Source organism: Molossus molossus, unplaced genomic scaffold (genome assembly GCF_014108415.1).
Source record: "Molossus molossus isolate mMolMol1 unplaced genomic scaffold, mMolMol1.p scaffold_m16_p_1, whole genome shotgun sequence".
Taxonomy (NCBI): Eukaryota; Metazoa; Chordata; class Mammalia; order Chiroptera; family Molossidae; genus Molossus; species Molossus molossus.
In genome coordinates, this window is record NW_023425344.1 from 76,001,540 (window position 1) to 76,020,392 (window position 18,853).

Sequence of the window (18,853 nt, forward strand, 5' to 3'; positions counted from 1 at the left end):
ACAATTCATGAGAAAATTTTAAGAAACTTCAGATGCAAATTGACGTAATACAGCAAAAGTTTCCATTTAAGTTTTTAAGATGAAACTTTATTCCTCCTTATAGACCTCAGACATCCAATCTATAAAAATTAGAATTGATGTACTAAATTTTAATTAGGTTCAGAAAGAATCTTACAAGAAATTAGACTAGTGTCTTGCCTTAAAATAAACTGTAGAAAACAGTGAAGTTTCATTAGCACATTGTTCAGGCAATCATAGAAAATTTTCAAATCAGAATGAAAAGTGTGAAAAAGAATAGGCTAATGAGGATTTGTGTCAATATAATATGAAAAAATATGCTAAAAACAAAGGCTTATTTAGGCATTAACACTAGGAGGTACTTATATTATTCGATTGAATCAAGATAAATCTGCACTTTTAATATTATATAAGAGCAAATAAAATATTGAATACTGACATTTCTTCCCCCACTTTTGCCATAGGTTAAAGAGATGAAAGAGGGCATTCCCTTTGAAGATGGAAAACAGTGGTTTATGTTTCAGAGTTACAAATGACATCATACTAGTGTATTCCAGGTAATAAGTGTTATCCAATTGGTTATTTAAATTGATTCTTGAAAATCTAAGAACGTAGATATCTTAGCCATCACTTTACATATAACATTAAGGACCTGCTAAAAGCAAAGTGCTCTGTCGAACTCTGTAAGAAACACAAAGAAGTGGAAATGTTAAAGTTACCAGGTTATACTGACAAACTCTTGTCCTGGTCAAAACTGCATCTTTGGCAATTAAGTATACATTAATTGGGAAAGAATGTGGATATCTTTACAACAAGCTATTTTAAATATTTCAGGCAATGACTGATAAAGTCTTGTACTGAGACTCAAAGGTATAAAAGTGTGAAACATGACCCTAAACTTTTAATAATCTGTCTTAACATCATTGATTAATTCCATGTGTATTCTTCTCCCTCCACGCATCAGACACAATGCTGGAGACATTGCCTCTAGAAACCCTCTAGTCTAGACAAATAAATGCAACAGGTAAACACAACCAACTCCCCTGTTCCCCGCACACTCACGTGCATATAGTGTATTACACAAAGGATCATAATTATCAAATGAGAAAAGTATTATGAAAAAGATAAGCACAGGGTCTTACAGTGTTAGGAGAACCTTAGGAAAGAACAAACAAGCTTAAGTTAAGTGTGAGGAACTTCCACTTCTGAACAGGATCTAGTAAGCTGTTGAAGGCCAATACTCACACTGCAACAACTAGTAAAACATATCATTTTTAAAAAGTCACATTTTTAAGATATTGGGAGTGTTGAGAAAATCAAGATTAGATAAACTAGAATATCAGAGAGATAAGCCTTTCTTAGGTGGTCTGATAACCACCCTCTGTTTTCTTCTCTAGGGGCATTTATTTGATTCTGGGTGTGATCCCAGGATCCGATGGGATCACAGAAAGGGACCTATTGGAGATACCAGAAGAATATTTGGTGGGCACACAGAGCCAGTGTGATGGTTTGGAAACCCGAGAAGCCACAGGCAAGTGGCTGGTTTTCCACCTCAGTGGAATTTATGTGGGTAAATGGACAAGGATGGGGTAGGGCTGAAGGGAACAGTGACATCTTTTCCATCTGGATGTATTTGTGAGACAAATATTGATAGGGGAGGAGTCTCATTACATATGTACATCTGACCTATTTTGAAGCTTTCTTGGAAAAACACTAAAGCTAAATCTCCCTCAGTTTTTCAGAAATAATGAGATAAAAATCTACCGGGCTTTCAGTCAAAAGCTCATATGAGTCATGGCCAAGGAAGAGGATTGAATGAAAAATGAACCAAATTGCAACCTATTAGGGTTAGGGTTAGGGAAAAAAAAAAATTGCAACTCAAATTTAATATTGGTCTGTCCTGGATTAGACTGAAGTGATTAGACTCTTGTGGGGAGACCTTCCCTGTTGGCAAATGAAGCATAGAGTGGAAACTTTTACAACTGTTTTATATTCAAAGTCTGATGCAGAGGCAGGAAGTAGTGACTATCAATCAAGACAAAATGGAAGCATGTAAGCAAATGATCCAGATACTGGAGTTACCCAAGAAGAACATTAGAATAACTAATATCAATATGTTATTAGTAATTAAGGAAAAGATTGAGAAATTTGATGAAAAGAACACATTCTATCATGAAGTGAAATCTATTAAGTCTGAAGAAGGTATTTAAAAATTGAGTAAGCACAATATCTGAAATTTGAGGCTCATTGAATGACGTTAACAGAAAACTAGACAGAAAGAAGACAGGATTAGTAAATTAAAAATTGGGTCAATAAAAAAAATTTATAAACTGAAACAGAAAGAGAAATGAATGGAAAGAACAAACTAGAGTACAAGACACATAAGGGTCACAGCAAAGGTCTAACATATTTGGAATTAGACTACCCAAAGGAGATGACAGAAGATTATGAAAAAGTAATCTTTGAACAGATAATAACCAAGAATTTTCCAAAACAGATCAAAGGTATCAACACACATATTTAAGATCAATGAAAAATAAGCAAGATAAATAAAATGAGGACCAACTAGCCACATCAAGGTCAAGCTGTTTAAATTCAAAGACTAAAATACATTGTGAAAGTAGTAACAAAAAACTGATAGCAGACTCATCGATAGATATATGGAAGTCATTAGTAAAGATGCTGATTTCTAAAATATTTTTAAAAATTCCAACCCAGATTTAACCCAGTGAAAATATACTTCAAAGATAATGGTGCAATGCAAATATTTTTAGACATAGAATAAAAGAAGAGAACTGGTCACCAGCTGAGATAATTGGTTGCAATATAAAAAATACACAAGAAGTTTCTCAGGTTGGAAGAAAAATAACTTCAAATGAAAAGATGAAACTGAAGGAATGAATGAAGAGTACTAAAAGAGGTGATCATGTTGATAGGTAGAAAAATGATTGACCGCTTCACACAACAATATTATTTGTGGCTGGTGGATGTACAACATAGAAAGAAAAATGTATGATAAAAATAGTATAAAAGGTAAGAGGGGACTGAATGATGCTAAGGTGTTGCATGGTCTTAGCATTGATTAGGAAATGCCAATAGCACTAATTCAGATGCATTCTAATAAATCAAGAATGCATATCTTAAGCACTGAAAAGGGGTATAAGGAAAAAGGGAGCATACATGATTAAGTCACTAGAATTAATATAGCTATAACTAAAGCTCTTTCTTTATTTATAAGAGAGAAAAGTACATGGAAGAAATAGAAAATATATAGCAAGATGGTAGATTTAAACACAAATATATTATTACATACATGACATCTGAAAGTACTAAAATTACAGTTGAAAGAAACAGTCAGACAAGATTTGAAAAATAAGATAAAATCATGTTATTTACACAAAATGTGCTTAATATATTAGAACACAAAAAAAATGCAAGTAAATGAGTAGAATAAGATATACCACAAAATACTTATTAAAATAAAAATATGTAGTTATTACTATCTGACTAAGAAGACTTTAAGGTGGAAATAATTGCTAGAGATAATGCATAATGACAAAAGATAATTTCAATAGAAATCCTTAGTTTTCATATAACTTATAAAAAAATCCAAAATATATAAAGAAAAATTTAACAGAAGAATAAAAATTATTTTATATATTTACAATCATACTGAAAGATTGAAATGCATCTTTCTCAGTAACTGATAGAATAAACAAAACTCAAAACCACCTCAACTGAATTGGAATATTTAGAACATTATGGACAATACCTGCAGAATAGATATTATTTTCAACTGCACAATGAACATTAACAAAAATGTATTTTTTGAGAATTGCTTGCCAAAGACAGTGATCATCAAAATAAAAATAAAAATATAGAGGACAGAGCGATATGCCATCAATGTGCATATCTTAAGAAAATCTGGTTGTTTTTTAAATTCTGAAATTGTATAGAAAACAATTGGAAAACACAAGTTATTTAAGAAAATTAGATTTGCACATTCAAAGTTTCAAATTGGCAAGTGTTTGAATATTGACATAGAATACAAGACCAAAGGCAGTTAGCCTGTATGTAGTAGGCTATTTTAGTAATCTAGGTAAAAATAAATAAGATTACGAACTAAGGAATTAAGAGTGCTCATAGAAAAGATGATACAGATTTAAGTTATAATAAAATGAAATAATTTTTAGGACTAAATGATTGGCATCAATAACTAAGAGAGGAAAGGTAGGCAATGGAGAAGATGTAAGGCAAGTGGGGAAATGGGTTTAATTCAGGTTGGAACACGCTGTCTTTGAGGGGCCAAGGGAATCCCCAGCTGGAAAGGTTCAGCATAAAATTCAATATGTAATTTTCAAGTGCTTAAGAAAGATGTGGACTGGATAAACAAACTGGGATTTACCAGTAGCAGCAGCCATGATAGCGATTAGAACATCTGAGGGCACAAAAGAAACAGAGTGAGATGAAGAGAAGAGAAAAGTAAGAAGATTCCTTTAAGAACAGGAACAAGGCAAGGATGCCCACTTTGGCCACTCTTATTTAACATAGTACTGGAAGTCTTAGCCACAGCAATCACACATGAAGAAAAAAATAAAAGGGATCCAAATTGGAAAGGAGGAAGTGGAACTGTCATTATTCGCAGATGACATGATATTATACATAGGAAATCACAAAGACTCCATCAAAAATCTACTAGACTTAATAAATGAATTTGGCAAAGTAGCAGGATACAAGATTAACATCAAGAAATCAAAGGCATTCTTATACACCAATGATGAACTCACAGAAAGAGAAACTGAAAAAAGAATCCCATTTACCATCATGGCAAAAAAAATAAGATACCTAGGAATAAACTTAACCAAAGAAGTAAAGGAACTATTTGCAAAAAACCACAGGACATTAAAAAAAAAAAAAAAAAATAGAGGAAGATATAAAAAAGTGCAAGCACACACCTTGTTCATGGGTTGGAAGAATTAACATCATTAAAATGTCCATATTACCCAAAGCAATCTATAGATTCAATGCAATCCCCATCAAAATACCAACGACATATTTCACAGAACTAGAACAAATACTTCAAAAGTTCATATGGAACCAAAAAAGACCCCGAATAGCCACAGCAATCTTGAAAAAGAAGGACAAAGTAGGTGGGATCACATTACCAGATTTCAGGTTATACTACAAAGCCACTGTAATCAAAACAGCCTGGTACTGGCACAAAAACAGGCATGTAGACCAGTGGAACAGAACAGAGAACTCAGAAATGGACCCAAGGCAATATGCTCAATTAATATTTGACAAAGGTGGCAAGAGCATACAGTGGAGTAAAGACAGCCTCTTTAATAAATGGTGTTGGGAAAATTGAACAGCTACATGCAAAAAAATGAATCTAGACCATCAACTTACACCATACACAAGAATAAACTCAAAGTGGATAAAAGACTTCAATGTGACTTATGAATCCATAAAAATCCTAGATGAAAATGTAGGCAACAATATTTTGGACATCATACGCAGCAGAATTTTCACTGATACATCTCCTAAGGCAACAGAAACAAAGGAGAAAATGAACACATAGGACTACATCAAACTCAAAAGCTTCTGCACAGCAGAAGAAACAACCACCAAAATGGAAAGGCAAGCCACTCTATGGGAGTGCATAATTGTTAATGATTGAGCAGATAAAGGGTTAATTATATATATATATATATATATATATATATATATATATATATATATACAGTGCTCATACAACTCAACAAAAGGAAGACAAAGATCCCAATAAAAAATGCGCAGAGGAACTAAATAGACACCTCTCCAAACAGGACACACAAATGGCTAAGAGACATATGAAGAAATGCTCAACACCACTAATCATCAGAGAGATGCAAATTAAAACAACAAAGAGGCATTACCTCACACCTGTCAGAATGGCCACCATCAACAAATCACCAAACAACAAGTGTTGGCAAGGGTGTGGAGAAAACGGGACTCTAGTACATTGCTGGTGGGAATGCAGACTGGTTCAGCCACTATGGAAAACAATATGGTGTTACCTCAAAATATTAAAAATTGAATTGCCATTTGATGCAGTGATCCTACTTCTAGGAATATACCCTAAGAAGCCTGAAACACCAATGAGAAAGAATATATGTACCCCCATGTTTATAGCAACACTATTTACATAGCTAAGATCTGGAAACAGCCCAAATGTCCATCAGTAGACGAATGGATAAAAAAGCAGTGGTACATATACACAATGGAGTACTATACAACTATAAGAAAGAAAGAGCTCTTAACCTTTGAGATGAAATGGAGGGACCTGGAAAGTATTATCCTAAGCGAAATAAGCCAAACAGAGAAAGACAAGTGGACTATAATGAACATAACAGTCTGAAGAACAGGGTAGTCCCAGAGATGTGGAAATAGGGTACAGACTGACAATCCCCAGAAGAGGGGATGGGGAGGAGAGATAAACCACAGAACTTATATGCATGTATGCATGAACAATGGACATGGACAACAAAGCTGGGGATAGTGTGGGGAGGGAAGGGGAGGAGGGTGTCAGTGGGGGTAAAAGGAGAAACATGTGCAACAAAAATAAATAAATACATAAACTAAAAAAGAGAAAAGAAAAGACAAGAGGAAAGAAAAGAAAAGGGAAGAAAGAAAAACAAAGAGAAGGGAAAAAGAAGAGAATGGAAAGAAAAAAGAAGGGAAGGATTGAGGAGTGGATATGAAGAGGGAAGAGAAAGGAAAGGAGAGGGAAGTATGTCCTTATAGTTTAAAAATATTAATAATAGCTATCACTTATTGAGGGCTCATTGTGCACCGGACATCACATAGGCCCTTTAAATTTTTTTTTAATACATATATTTTTTACTTTGTTGATTTTTGGAGAGGGAGAGAGAGATAGAAACCTCAATGAGAGAGAATATCAATTGGCCACCTCCTGCATGCCCCTCACTGGGAATCAGGCCCACGATCCAGGCATGTACCCTGACCAGGAATGGAACTGGTGACCTCCTGGTGCATGGGTCGATGCTCAACCACTAAGCCACACCAGCCAGGCTAAATTGGTTTTAAATATGATTTTTATAACCCTATGAGGTGGATGCAATTGCTATTTCTACTTCAAAAAAAGAAAACTTGAGTTCAAAGAGATTAGATAATGTGTTCAAAAATCATCTCTGTAATAAACAGCAAAATAGGGACACTAAATCCAGATATTTACAACAAGGTTGAAGAACAGTTTCTGCCCAGCACATGTTACAAAGCTAGGAAGAGTCTCAAATTCAAAGAAGTGGTCATAGTGGGCAATGCTGCAAAATCAAATAAAACAAACAAAAAATATAAAGCAAGCCACAAGACTTCAAAAACAAGGCCTATAGATTTTGCATTCAAGGGTTCACAGCTATACTCAACAGAAACAGTCGGCATTGAATGGTCAAGATAGACCCCAACAGACAGAGGCATTCATAGAAGATAAACAGATAGACCATACATGTGGACTCTTCTTTAGAGCCTGGCTACCAAGAAAGGGAGCTCAAGCGTCTCAATATGTCAAGGGAGGAAGTTTTGTTTTTATTCCACATATCCTATGGTTGTGAGTATACTGTATGCTGAAGGAAGCATAAGCAGCTGGAGAGGTTAAAGAAATAGAAGAAAGAAGACAATTGAATGAGAGAGTGGTCTGAAGCAACAGGGCACTAGCAGAGTAATGAAGCTGTGAGTGCGGGGGCGGGGGGGGGGGCACTGTGTTCCCAAGGACTGAAATGAAAGTTGTTCTCAAACCCAAGGAGGAATTTTCCTTTTACTAAGGAAGTGGATGCCACTATTCTGTTTGTATTTATGAGTTTGTTTCTGCTTGTTTTATTCGTTCATTTGTTACTTTTTTGTTTTATGGAGGTGAAGGAGGATGGGGGAGGGTAAACTGGGTAAAGGGAGTTGAATGTATGGTAACAGAAGAAAACTAGACTTTGAGTGGTAAGCAGACAGTAGTACAGTTTACAGATATAAAATTATAATGTTTTATACCTGAAAGTTGTATGATGTTATTAAGCAAGGTTACCTCAATACATTTAATTTGGGGGGGGGGGTAAAAAGAAGTGAATGTCCCCTAAAAAGTATCCAAAAAGAAAGGAATTGAAGACTTTCTTCCCGAGACTTCTAGTTTCTTATGAAGGAGAAAAAAATCGAGTTGCATTTTATTAGCAATAAAAATATTTTTCATATAATATATTATTTGGTATGACTTAATTGGTAAACAAAACTCCAAATCATTCATATTTCTCCTAATTTCTGAGCTTCAAGAGAATAGGCTTTTATATACTTGAAAATACTATTTGTAGATATTTAAATAAAAGTTATGTCAGTTGGCTCAAAATTTTTTTCCAGCCCTCAATTACTTGTGCTTTTATCTTCTTTATTACAATCAAAAGGTATATACACAATCAAGTCTGATTTTCTTCTGTTGTAGTTCCTCTGTCCTGAATATATTACTACTTTGCATAGTCTCATTTAAGATACATAGATATAGGTAAATATATAGATATATTCACATACATTCATTCATCTTAATCAATGTGTTCTCTTTCATTGGGATGACGGGCAATAAAGCAAGGCCAAGGAATAGCCTTTTCTGAAAGTTTATAGAATGCTATTATGAGAAACGCTGCAGATAATTAAAAAAAAAAAAAAAATGCCATGGGCCTTTAAAACCAAGGTCTCAGTGAAATCAAGCTAAATGCAAAATAATCAGACCTTTTGACAATATAAAAAAATGTGTCTGGAATGTAATCTCCCTAAGGTGGATGTGAGGCATGTGAGAAGTCCTGTGAAGATATACAGGTATAATTAAGCAAACGACAAATCCGTTTTGTTGTGCCGGGGAACACTTTCAGAGATGAAAACCATACTGATAGAAATTTGCATGACAGTAAATCACGGCCTTAGGAAATCTATAAAGCTGCATTATTATAAGTAGTTGTGGATATTACAAGCAAGTCGTTTGTCCTTCTGGCTTTTCAGATTTAGGGTCTTGGATTCAGAAATATATACCCATTTGGGGCACAGCATTCTGGAATTTTTAACAAGATGTAAAATTTTGTTTTCACAGGGAGACAGCCTCGTTGTAAAGACCACATATCAAGTAAATGAGAAAAGACACATGCGTGTGTTTGTGGGTGCTTGGAGGGGAAAAGCAGAAGAGGGAATTGAAAGAAGTAACAACTGGAAAATAAGCACCCCATAAAAAGTCAACCACTGTCTCCAGAGCAGTAAATTATAAGTTGAGGGAGCAATTTGAAACAGGAAGTTAGGACTGAAATGCACAGTCTGTAAAGTTAAAATATTGTAAAGTTGGAGTAAAGAATTTAACAGTAATTTTAATGTACGAAAAAATTTTGGAACTATGCCATATTGTTTTTCTGCACTTAATTCTAAAAAATTGTACTGTAATACTGAGTATGAAATTCCCTAGGAATTCAGCCTGTCATTATATGTTAGAAAAATATTTGCATTTCTTTTATAGAGTAAAAATTTATGTATATGTAAAATGTATAAATGTACATAAAGTTTATGATGCCTATAAATTTTTTGTTGAAATCCAATTTTAAAATTTTATGTTGAACATTTCTTAAATTTTGTTTCGACATTGTAATACTGTATTTCCAGAATGATTAAAAAATTTTTTTCAAAAAGTTACTCTGTTTCCAACTGCTTAATGAAAACCATGGAAACATGAAGACTAAATAAGGAGAAAAGAAATAAACGTTAAAAAAGTAAAGCAAGTCTTCTTTTCTTCCCCAGCGCTATTTTCAAGTACACTCTGGAAAATTTCAAAGCTCTTTATGGCCTCCTTGATATTCCCTCTTCCTTGTCACTCACATGGAATAAAATCCATGAGCTATGAAGCTGCCTGTTTTTGAGCTCAGCTCATTCCACACTGAAAAAGGTATTTCTGGATTCATTCAAAATTTATTTGCAGTCACTTAAATGGTTTAGCCATGAACTTGGACCTGAATCAGAGCCACAAATTTTAGGGTTAAATGGAAACTTTCAAATACTCTAATTGAACTCATTTGTTTTATGTGCAAATTAGAATGTCAATTCCAACACACAGTGTACCATGTTACACTGTTTTTTTCTTTCAACAGCTGTCGATTTGGACCAAGTTTTAAGAAATCTGAGACTTATGTTCATCTTACCTAAATTGTCCTTTGTGCCATTCTCTTGAGACATATAAAAACTGCTTTATGTTAAAATTATATTGTTTGCCCCTTGGAAGGGCACACATTCTTTTGCATAAGAATATTAAATCAGGTTCCTAATTTGTGCTGTATATCAGGGTCTTAGTATTGTAAACCACAATAATAAGCACAATGGGGATGGTCCCTGTGAAAACAGAGCTCCCTAAGAGAGACACAGATTGGTCCAAACAACAATGACAGCATGATGTTATAAGGATCTCTGACTGCTGCATGGAGAATAATACATTTTCATCTAAACTCAACATAAAATGTTTCAGGTCATTTAGCTTTGGAGTTTTTATACTATTCATTGTTACAAATAGATGATGATAGATTATTAGATAGATAGATAGATAGATAGATAGATAGATAGATAGATATTTTTTAAACTAATATGCAACTACATTTATATTTAGTACATCACTTCTCATAAATGTCTATATTTGAAGTTTCTTTCACTTTCTGAATATTTTTCTCTTCAATTCTAGGTGTCAAAATCTACTACTTTGACAAACCACATTACTATACCCATTTCTATTAACCACAAAACAATATCATGTAAGATTCAACCCTGGATTAAATTGCAGTTTAAATGTCATCAACTGAATTAATGTTAACATGCTGCTACCTTGTTCGTTTTCCTATCTGAAGTTTTCTATTGCTGCTTTAACAAAAAGAACATCAACTATGTTGTCGTTACAGATTGTCCTCTTATTCAAATAGCTATTACTCATTTACTAAAAATAAGGTGAATAATAGAACAAGGCTTTCTGAACTATATATCAAGGAGAAAGTTTTATAGCTTTAGTATTGCTTACAAATCAATTCCTTACAGCTGGCCTGCCATTAGCAGCTTTTAAGACTTCCTAGAGCTGTGTCATTCACTGATATTTTGACACATTAATGCACTAATGGTATGTGCAGGCTGACATAACTTCTCTCCATTTCTATTACTATAATTATCAAGATCCTTCTATGAAACATGCAAGTTAAGCAAGGTGACAAAGAGTATGTAAATACTGAAGTGTTCCTGGATCATTCATTTAAAAATGACAGTGAATAATTAAGAAACTATAAAAGCACTGAGATAAGAACTGTCTGCTGAGAACCTTGTCGGAGGAAACAAAACCATGAATAAAAGAGACAGACACTTAGAAATGCTGGCAGGTACATTTAAATATTTGTTTTTCTTTTTATAAAACAAGGTTAAAAGCTAAGACATGCTAACACAAATAACATCTTAAACTCCAATGAGTTATTGGTAGTTTTATTAAATACGTGTACATTTAAGGAGCATAGCATAGCAAAAATGGAATTGTCATCAGATATCATTTCACATTTAATGGGAGGATAAACACCATTCTTCTGTGAAAAACAAAAGCTTTAATGTAAATTAGTAAGTGTGACACTCCCAAGGAAGATTGGTGACTGGCAAAGTACTTAAAGTCTGCCTGCGCAGTCTCCCTCCTTCATTTTATTATAGCCTAGGCTAAAAGAACAAAAGTCCTCCACATAAGCTCCCATAAGGTTACTTCTGTCAAAAAAATTAAATGCCTTCCTGTTGTCTCTCTTATCACATTAAAATAAAATGTTCACCCTGGCTCCCCACCAGCTCATTCTCAGCATTGTTTTGTTATTTACCTCCAATCTGATGCTAATGTGAAGGGAATGACATCAAAATCTTTTAACAGAATTGCTTCTCATGTTCACTCTTCCTGTCCTGTGAATAGCCCAGCTATTTGTAGAATCTTGGTGCTCCAAGGGACAGTGGAACCAAAAATAGCCACCTCAAGTTCTTGACTTTTAAAACATTAAAACCAACAAATAAATTAACAATGGGGCTTCAGGCTTACGACAGAAAAAATAGAAATAACTGCAGACTTGCCCATACAGAGCAGATAAGAAATTAAAAGGTGGAGCCTAGAAGAGGTGGAGACTTGAGAGGCTTAGAACCTAAAAGAGAGGACATAACAGCTCTCTTCTGTTTGCCCTGGGAGGCCTCAAGGTCCAGAAAGTTCCCCAGATTTTCATGTCAAACAAAATGGATTTGGATAATTATGTAAATTATTAAATTATTATATAATTTACATAGGAGAGGAGGGGAGGAGAGGGAAGGAGAGGGGAGGGGAGGGGAGGGGAGGGGAGGGGAGGGGAGGGAGGGGGAGGGGAGGGGTAGAGGAAGGGAGGGGAGGGGAGGGGAGGGGAGGGGAGGGGAAGAGGAATTGAGAGGAGGGGAGAAGGGGAGGGAAAGGGGGGAGGGGAGGGGAGGGGAAGAGGAAGGGATGGGGGAAGGAAGGAACAATCAGCAGATACTGACACACCCTTGTGGTAATAATGAAGGACTCTCAGAGGGAAGTGGGCTCAAATGAGCAGGCAGACACCTCTGCAAATACCAGTTCACAGGAAGACTCTAGGCAGGAATATACTAACTCAGCAGGTGATTGCTCTGAACAGAAGATGATATGAAAGCAAATATCACCTTGCTTCTCTATCCAGGACACTGCATAGCAAGGAACTTGAATTATTCCAGAGAGAATGAGAGAAGAGACAAAAGAAAGGAAGAGAGGGAAGAGTATATAAGAGGTGGAGAAAGACGAGAGGAGGAGGAATGGCTAAATCTGGAAATGAACCAGTTGAGAAATCAGATTCCGAGTCAGAACATCAGAGTTCGATTCTCAGTTCTATCTTATCCTCTGTGTAACCTTGAGCAAGTTATCAGCCTTTCTGTACATCGGTGTCCTTATTTGTAAGATTGAGAAAATACTTTCTACCTTTTTAAATTCATCATTAAAGACAAGGCAAGTCACAAACAAAATCTTTAATCCACATATATCTTTTTTTTTCTCTTTATTTATTTTTATTTTTTTATTTAATTAATTTATTTTTGTTACAGATATTTCTTCTTTTCCCCCACTGATATGGCCCTCCCCCACCCTCCCTGCCCTGTCCCCAGCTTTGTTGTCTATGTCCATTGCTCATGCACACATGCATATAAGTTCTGTGGTTTATCTCTCCCCCACAACCCCCTCCTCTGGGGATGTCAATCGGTACCCCACTTCCATGTCTCTCAGACCGTTCCTCAGACTGTTATGTTAATTATTTTCCACAAATAAGTGAGATCATGTGATATTTGTCTTTCTCTGCTTGGCTTGTTTTGCTGAGGATAATACTTTCCAGGTCCCTCCATGTAGTCTCAAAGGATAAGAGATCTTTCTTTCATAACAGCTGCATAGTACTCCATTGTGTATATGCATCTATATGTGTATATGGATATGCTTTTTTATCCATTTGTCTACTGATGGACATTTGGGCTGTTTCTAGATCTTAGCTATTGTAAATAGTGCTGCGACAAACATGGGGGTACATATATTCTTTCTGATTGGTGTTTAAGGCTTTTTAGGGTATATTCCAAGAAGTGGGACCACTGGATCAAATGGAAGTTCAATTTTTAATTTTTTGAGGTAACACCATATTATTTTTCAGAGTGGCTGAACCAGTCTGCATTCCCACCAGCAGTGGACTAGAGTCCCCTTTTCTCCAAACCTCACCAACACTTGTTGTTTGATGATTTGTTGATGGCGGCCATTCTGACAGGTGTGAGGTAATACCTCATTGTTGTTTTAATTTGCATCTCTCTGTTGATTAGTGATGTTGAGCATTTCTTCATATGTCTCTTAGCCATTTGTATGTCCTGTTTGGAGAGGTGTCTATTTAGTTCCTCTGCCCATTTTTTATTGGGATCTTTGTCTTCCTTTTGTTGAGTTGTATGAGCACTCTATATATATTGGAAATTAACCCCTTGTCTGATGTATCATTGACAATTATGCCCTCCCATAGAGTGGCTTGCCTTTCCATTTTGGTGGTTGTTTCTTTTGCTGTGCAGAAGCTTTTGAGTTTGATGTAGTCTCATGTGTTCATTTTCTCCTTTATTTCTGTTGCCTTAGGGGATGTATCAGTGAAAATTCTGCTGCGTATGATGACCGAAATTTTGTTGCCTACATTTTCTTCTAGGATTTTTATGGATTTGTGGGTCACATTGGAGTCTTTTATCCACTTTGAGTTTATTCTTGTGTATGGTGTAAGTTGATGGTCTAGTTTCATTTTTTTGCATGTAGCTGTTCAATTTTCCCAACACCATTTATTAAAGAGGCTGTCTTTACTCCACTGTATACTCTTGCCACTTTTGTCAAATATTAATTGAGCATATTGCCTTGGGTCCATTTCTGGGTTCTCAGTTCTGTTCCACTGGTCTATATTCCTGTTTTTGAGCCAGTACCAGGGTGTTTTGATTATAGTCGCTTGGTAGTATAACCTGAAATCTGGTAATGTGATCCCACCTACTTTGTCCTTCTTTTTCAAGATTTTGTAGCTATTCGGGGTCTTTTTTGGTTCCATATGAACTTTTGAAGTATTTGTTCTAGTTCTGTGAAATATGTCGTTGGTATTTTGATGGGGCTTGCATTGAATCTATAGATTGCTTTGGGTAATAGGGACATTTTAATGATGTTAATTCTTCCAACCCATGAACAAGGTATGTGCTTCACTTTTTTATGTCTTCCTCTATTTCTTTTTTCAATGACCTGTAGTTTTCTGCAAATAACTTCTTTATTTCTTTGGTCAAGTTTATTCCAAGGTATCTTAATTTTTTTTTTTTTTTTTTTTTTTGGCCACTATGGTAAATAGGATCATTTTTTTAGTTTCTCTTTCTGTGAGTTCATCATAGGTGTATAAGAATGCCGTTGATTTCTTGATATTAATTTTGTATCCTGCTACTTTGCCAAATTCATTTATTAAGTCTAGTAAATTTTTGATGGGTTTTCAATGTACAGTATCATGTCATCTGTGAATAATGGCAGTTTCACTTCCTCCTTTCCCATTTTGATCCCTTTTATTTTTTTCTTCCTGTCTGATTACTGTGGCTAAGACTTCCAGTACTATGTTAAATAAGAGTGGCCAAAGTGGGCATCCTTGTCTTGTTCCTGTTCTTAAGGGAAATGCTTTTAGTTTTTGCTCATTTAGTATGATGTTGGCTGTAGATCTTTCACATATGGCCTTTATTATGTAATGATATGATCCCTCTATTCCCAAGTTGCTAGGCATTTTGATCAGAAATGGGTGCTGAATTTTGTCCCATGCTTTTTCAGCATCTATTGATATGATCATATGATTTTTATCTTTCATTTTGTTTATGTAGTGTATAACATTTATTGATTTGAGAATATTGCACCAGCCTTGCATCCGTGGGATGAATCCTACTTGGTCATGGTGAATAATTTTTTTGATATATTGCTAGATTTGATTTGCTAGTATTTTGTTCAGGATTTTGGGATCTATGATCATCAGGGATATTGGCCTGTAGTTTTCTTTCTTTGTAGTGTCTTTATCTGGTTTTGAAATTAGAATTATGCTGGCCTCGTAAAACGAGTTTGGAAGTATTTCTTCTTTTTCAATTTTTTCAAATAGTTTGTGGAGAATGGGTATTATTTCTTGTTTGAATGTTTGGTAAAATTCCCCTGTGAATCAGTAATGGCCTGGGCTTTTGTTTGCTGGGAGAGTCTTGATTATATCTTCAATTTCTTTTGTTGTTATTAGTCTATTGAAGTTATCTATCTCTTCCAGGTCCAGTTTTGGAATACTATGTGTTTCTAGAAATTTGTCCATTTCCTTAGATTGTCGCATTTCTTGCTGTATAATTGTTCATAATATTTGTTAACAATGCTTTGTATTTCTCTGTGTCAGTTATTATTTCTCCTCTTTCATTTATGATTTTGGATATTTCGGTTCTCTCTCTTTGTTTCTTGGTGAGTCTAAGGGTCCATCAATCTTATTTATCTTTTCAAAGAAACAGCTTTTTGTTTCATTGATATTTTGAATTGTTTTTTTGGTCTCCATGTCATTTATTACTGCTCTTATTTACTATTTCCTTCCTTCTACTTGCTCTGGGGTTTTCTTTTTGTTTGCTTTCTAGTATTTTAAGTTGTGAGGTTAGATAGTCTATTAGAAATTTTTCTTCTTTCTTGAGGTAGGCCTGTAGTGCTATGAACTTCCCTCTCAGAGCTGCTTTCACTGCATCCTAGAGATTTTGTGTTGTGTGTTCATTTTCATTGGTTTCCAGGAACGTTTTAATTTTTTCCTTGATCTGAATGGTAACCCATTCATTGTTCAATAACATGCTATTTAGCCTCCATGTTTTCAAATATCTTTGCATGTTCCTGTTGCAATTGATTTCTAGTTTCATGCCATTGTGATTTGAGAAGATGCTTGATATTAGTTCAATCTCAAGATCATGGCTCTGAACTCTACCTCTGGTAATTTGTTTAGCTGCATTTCATTGATCTCATCTTTAATAGAGTTCTCTTGTTCTTTCATTTGGGGTTTGTTTCTTTGTTTCACCATTTTGGCTATCTCAGTGGGTTTTGGAACCTGCCAAATTTTCCCTGTGGGTGTTGGTGTTCTGCTGTTTGTGGCTCCCTCTACTGGGTTTGCATGGGCCTGGGTGGGCCCATGTTAAACATCACTGTCAAGTCCTACTTTCCTGGGTAGATTTTCAAGCCCAGGAAAGGTTCAGTTATCCTCTAGATTTTTCCTGGAGAATAGTTGTCTCAGTTACTCAGTGCCTTGGAATGGAGCCCTGGTGTTCTTCATGAGAGGATTTCCATAGGGTGAGATAGACGCTGGTTGTCAATGAACCTCAATTTGAATTTCCTTGCCTCGCCTAGGAAAGGCTGAATCTCTGAGGGTGGGTAGGAGGGCTGCTGCTTTTCCCCACAGCTCTAGGAAGGGGCACCCAGGCCATCATCCTTTCTAGCCACAACTCTGCAATAACTCTGAGTGCCCTCCAAATCCCGGTTGTCCCCACAGAGTTCCAGCCCAGTCTGCCCTCCCTCTGCAGGAGCCCCCAGGTGAGTGGCGCTTGCTATTTTAGCCTGTGTTCTGGCTCTCTGTGCTGTGGAGCGGGCTTGGTCTTTATTCCCCAAGGGTGCTTCTCACAGCTAAGACTGATGCTATCCATGGGCTCCCAGCCCACCACCCTCTCGCACCTCTGCAGATCCTAGCAGTGTCCTGGTTATATGGTCCTGTCCTGCTTCTTTTCTGTTGCTTTTTTCCAAGGATTTGTCTTTATTTTAGTTGTAATTCCCATTTGGTCCTGGGAGATCGTCTGTGTAGCTTCTATTCACTCTGTCTCCATTTTCACATCCTCTAGGCCTATCTTGTGCACAGCTGGGTCGCACAGGCCTCTCTGCTGCCCCCGCACCCTGCAGGTGCTGTGGGTAACTGGATTGCACAGTCCCTTTGGGGACCAGGCTTTATGCCTATGTTATGGGCTGCTGGGTCGCATAGGCCTCTCTGGTGCTTCAGCATCCCACAGGTCCCGTGGGTAACTGGATGGTACAGTCCCTGCTGGGTTGCACAGGCCTCTCTGGTGCCCCCGCACCCAGTAGGTCCCTCAGGGGGGCAGCTGGATAGCACCAGTCCCTCTTAGGCTCCGCTCCCCACTGCTCTTGTGAGCTGCTGGACCGCACAGGCCTCTGTGGAGCCCCAGGTCCCGCCACTGGCGGCTGGGAAGTGCTGCTGCCCCGTGGGGCTCAACTCCTGCTCAGCTTTTGCTGTAGTTTTTGGGGATGGGTCTCAACTGCTGATCTGTGCTTCTGTTGCCTGGGGATGGATGTCTGCTCCCCAGCCTCTGTTGCTGGGGGTCTATCTCAACTCTGATGGGGCTGCTACTATGGGGGATGGTGCTGGGCTCCGGGCTGTCTGTGGCTTCTGCGACCAGCACCTTGGCAGCTCCACCACTGTGCACTGGTCTGTGCTGACAGAGTGTCCACTGGTCCGATGGTGCCAGGTGCACTGGTGGCTCAGGTTGCTGGGCCCCAGCCGCTCGCACTGCCTCCTCCCAGGGAAGACCCGGGATCTTCCAAAGTGGTGGGACCTCCCCGGGGTGCAGGGAGAAGCGCCCTGAAGGGCCGCTGACCGTGGTAGCCGGCTGCTCCGTCCACAGCACAGGAACCTTCTGATCCTGGCTCTGCCCTGCTGGGGTTTTGTCATCCACCTTCACGTCCACTCACACTCTCTCACACACTCACCCTCCCTCCAGTCCTGCCCGCCACCATCTTTGAGAATTTCCCACATATATCCCTTTTTAAAATATTTGTTGTAATGGAATATCTACCATTACTGGTAATCACCAGAGTTATTCTTTCAATCTACAGCCTGAACTTTGCTCTTACCTGTGATAAAAGGATACAATTTTTTAAAAACCTGATTCTCCCGACATCCATGCAGGGAAAATAGTAAAACCTAATAATTACAAATATCTAACTAATTGAATATTTACACAAATAATTAGTACAATACATTGGACTGTTATTTAATAATTTGATGTTGTTACTAAAACAGGAAAATAATAATACTGTTAGAACACAGACGGAATTGCTGGTACTACAATGATATTTTCCATGTTTTTTTCCTTTAAGGAATAAAAAAAAATATTTCCGCTTTCGTATAAACATTACTACTATTCTTTAGTATATATCTTAGGTTATTTCTTTTATAGTTTTTAAAATTTTATAATTTCAAGTAGC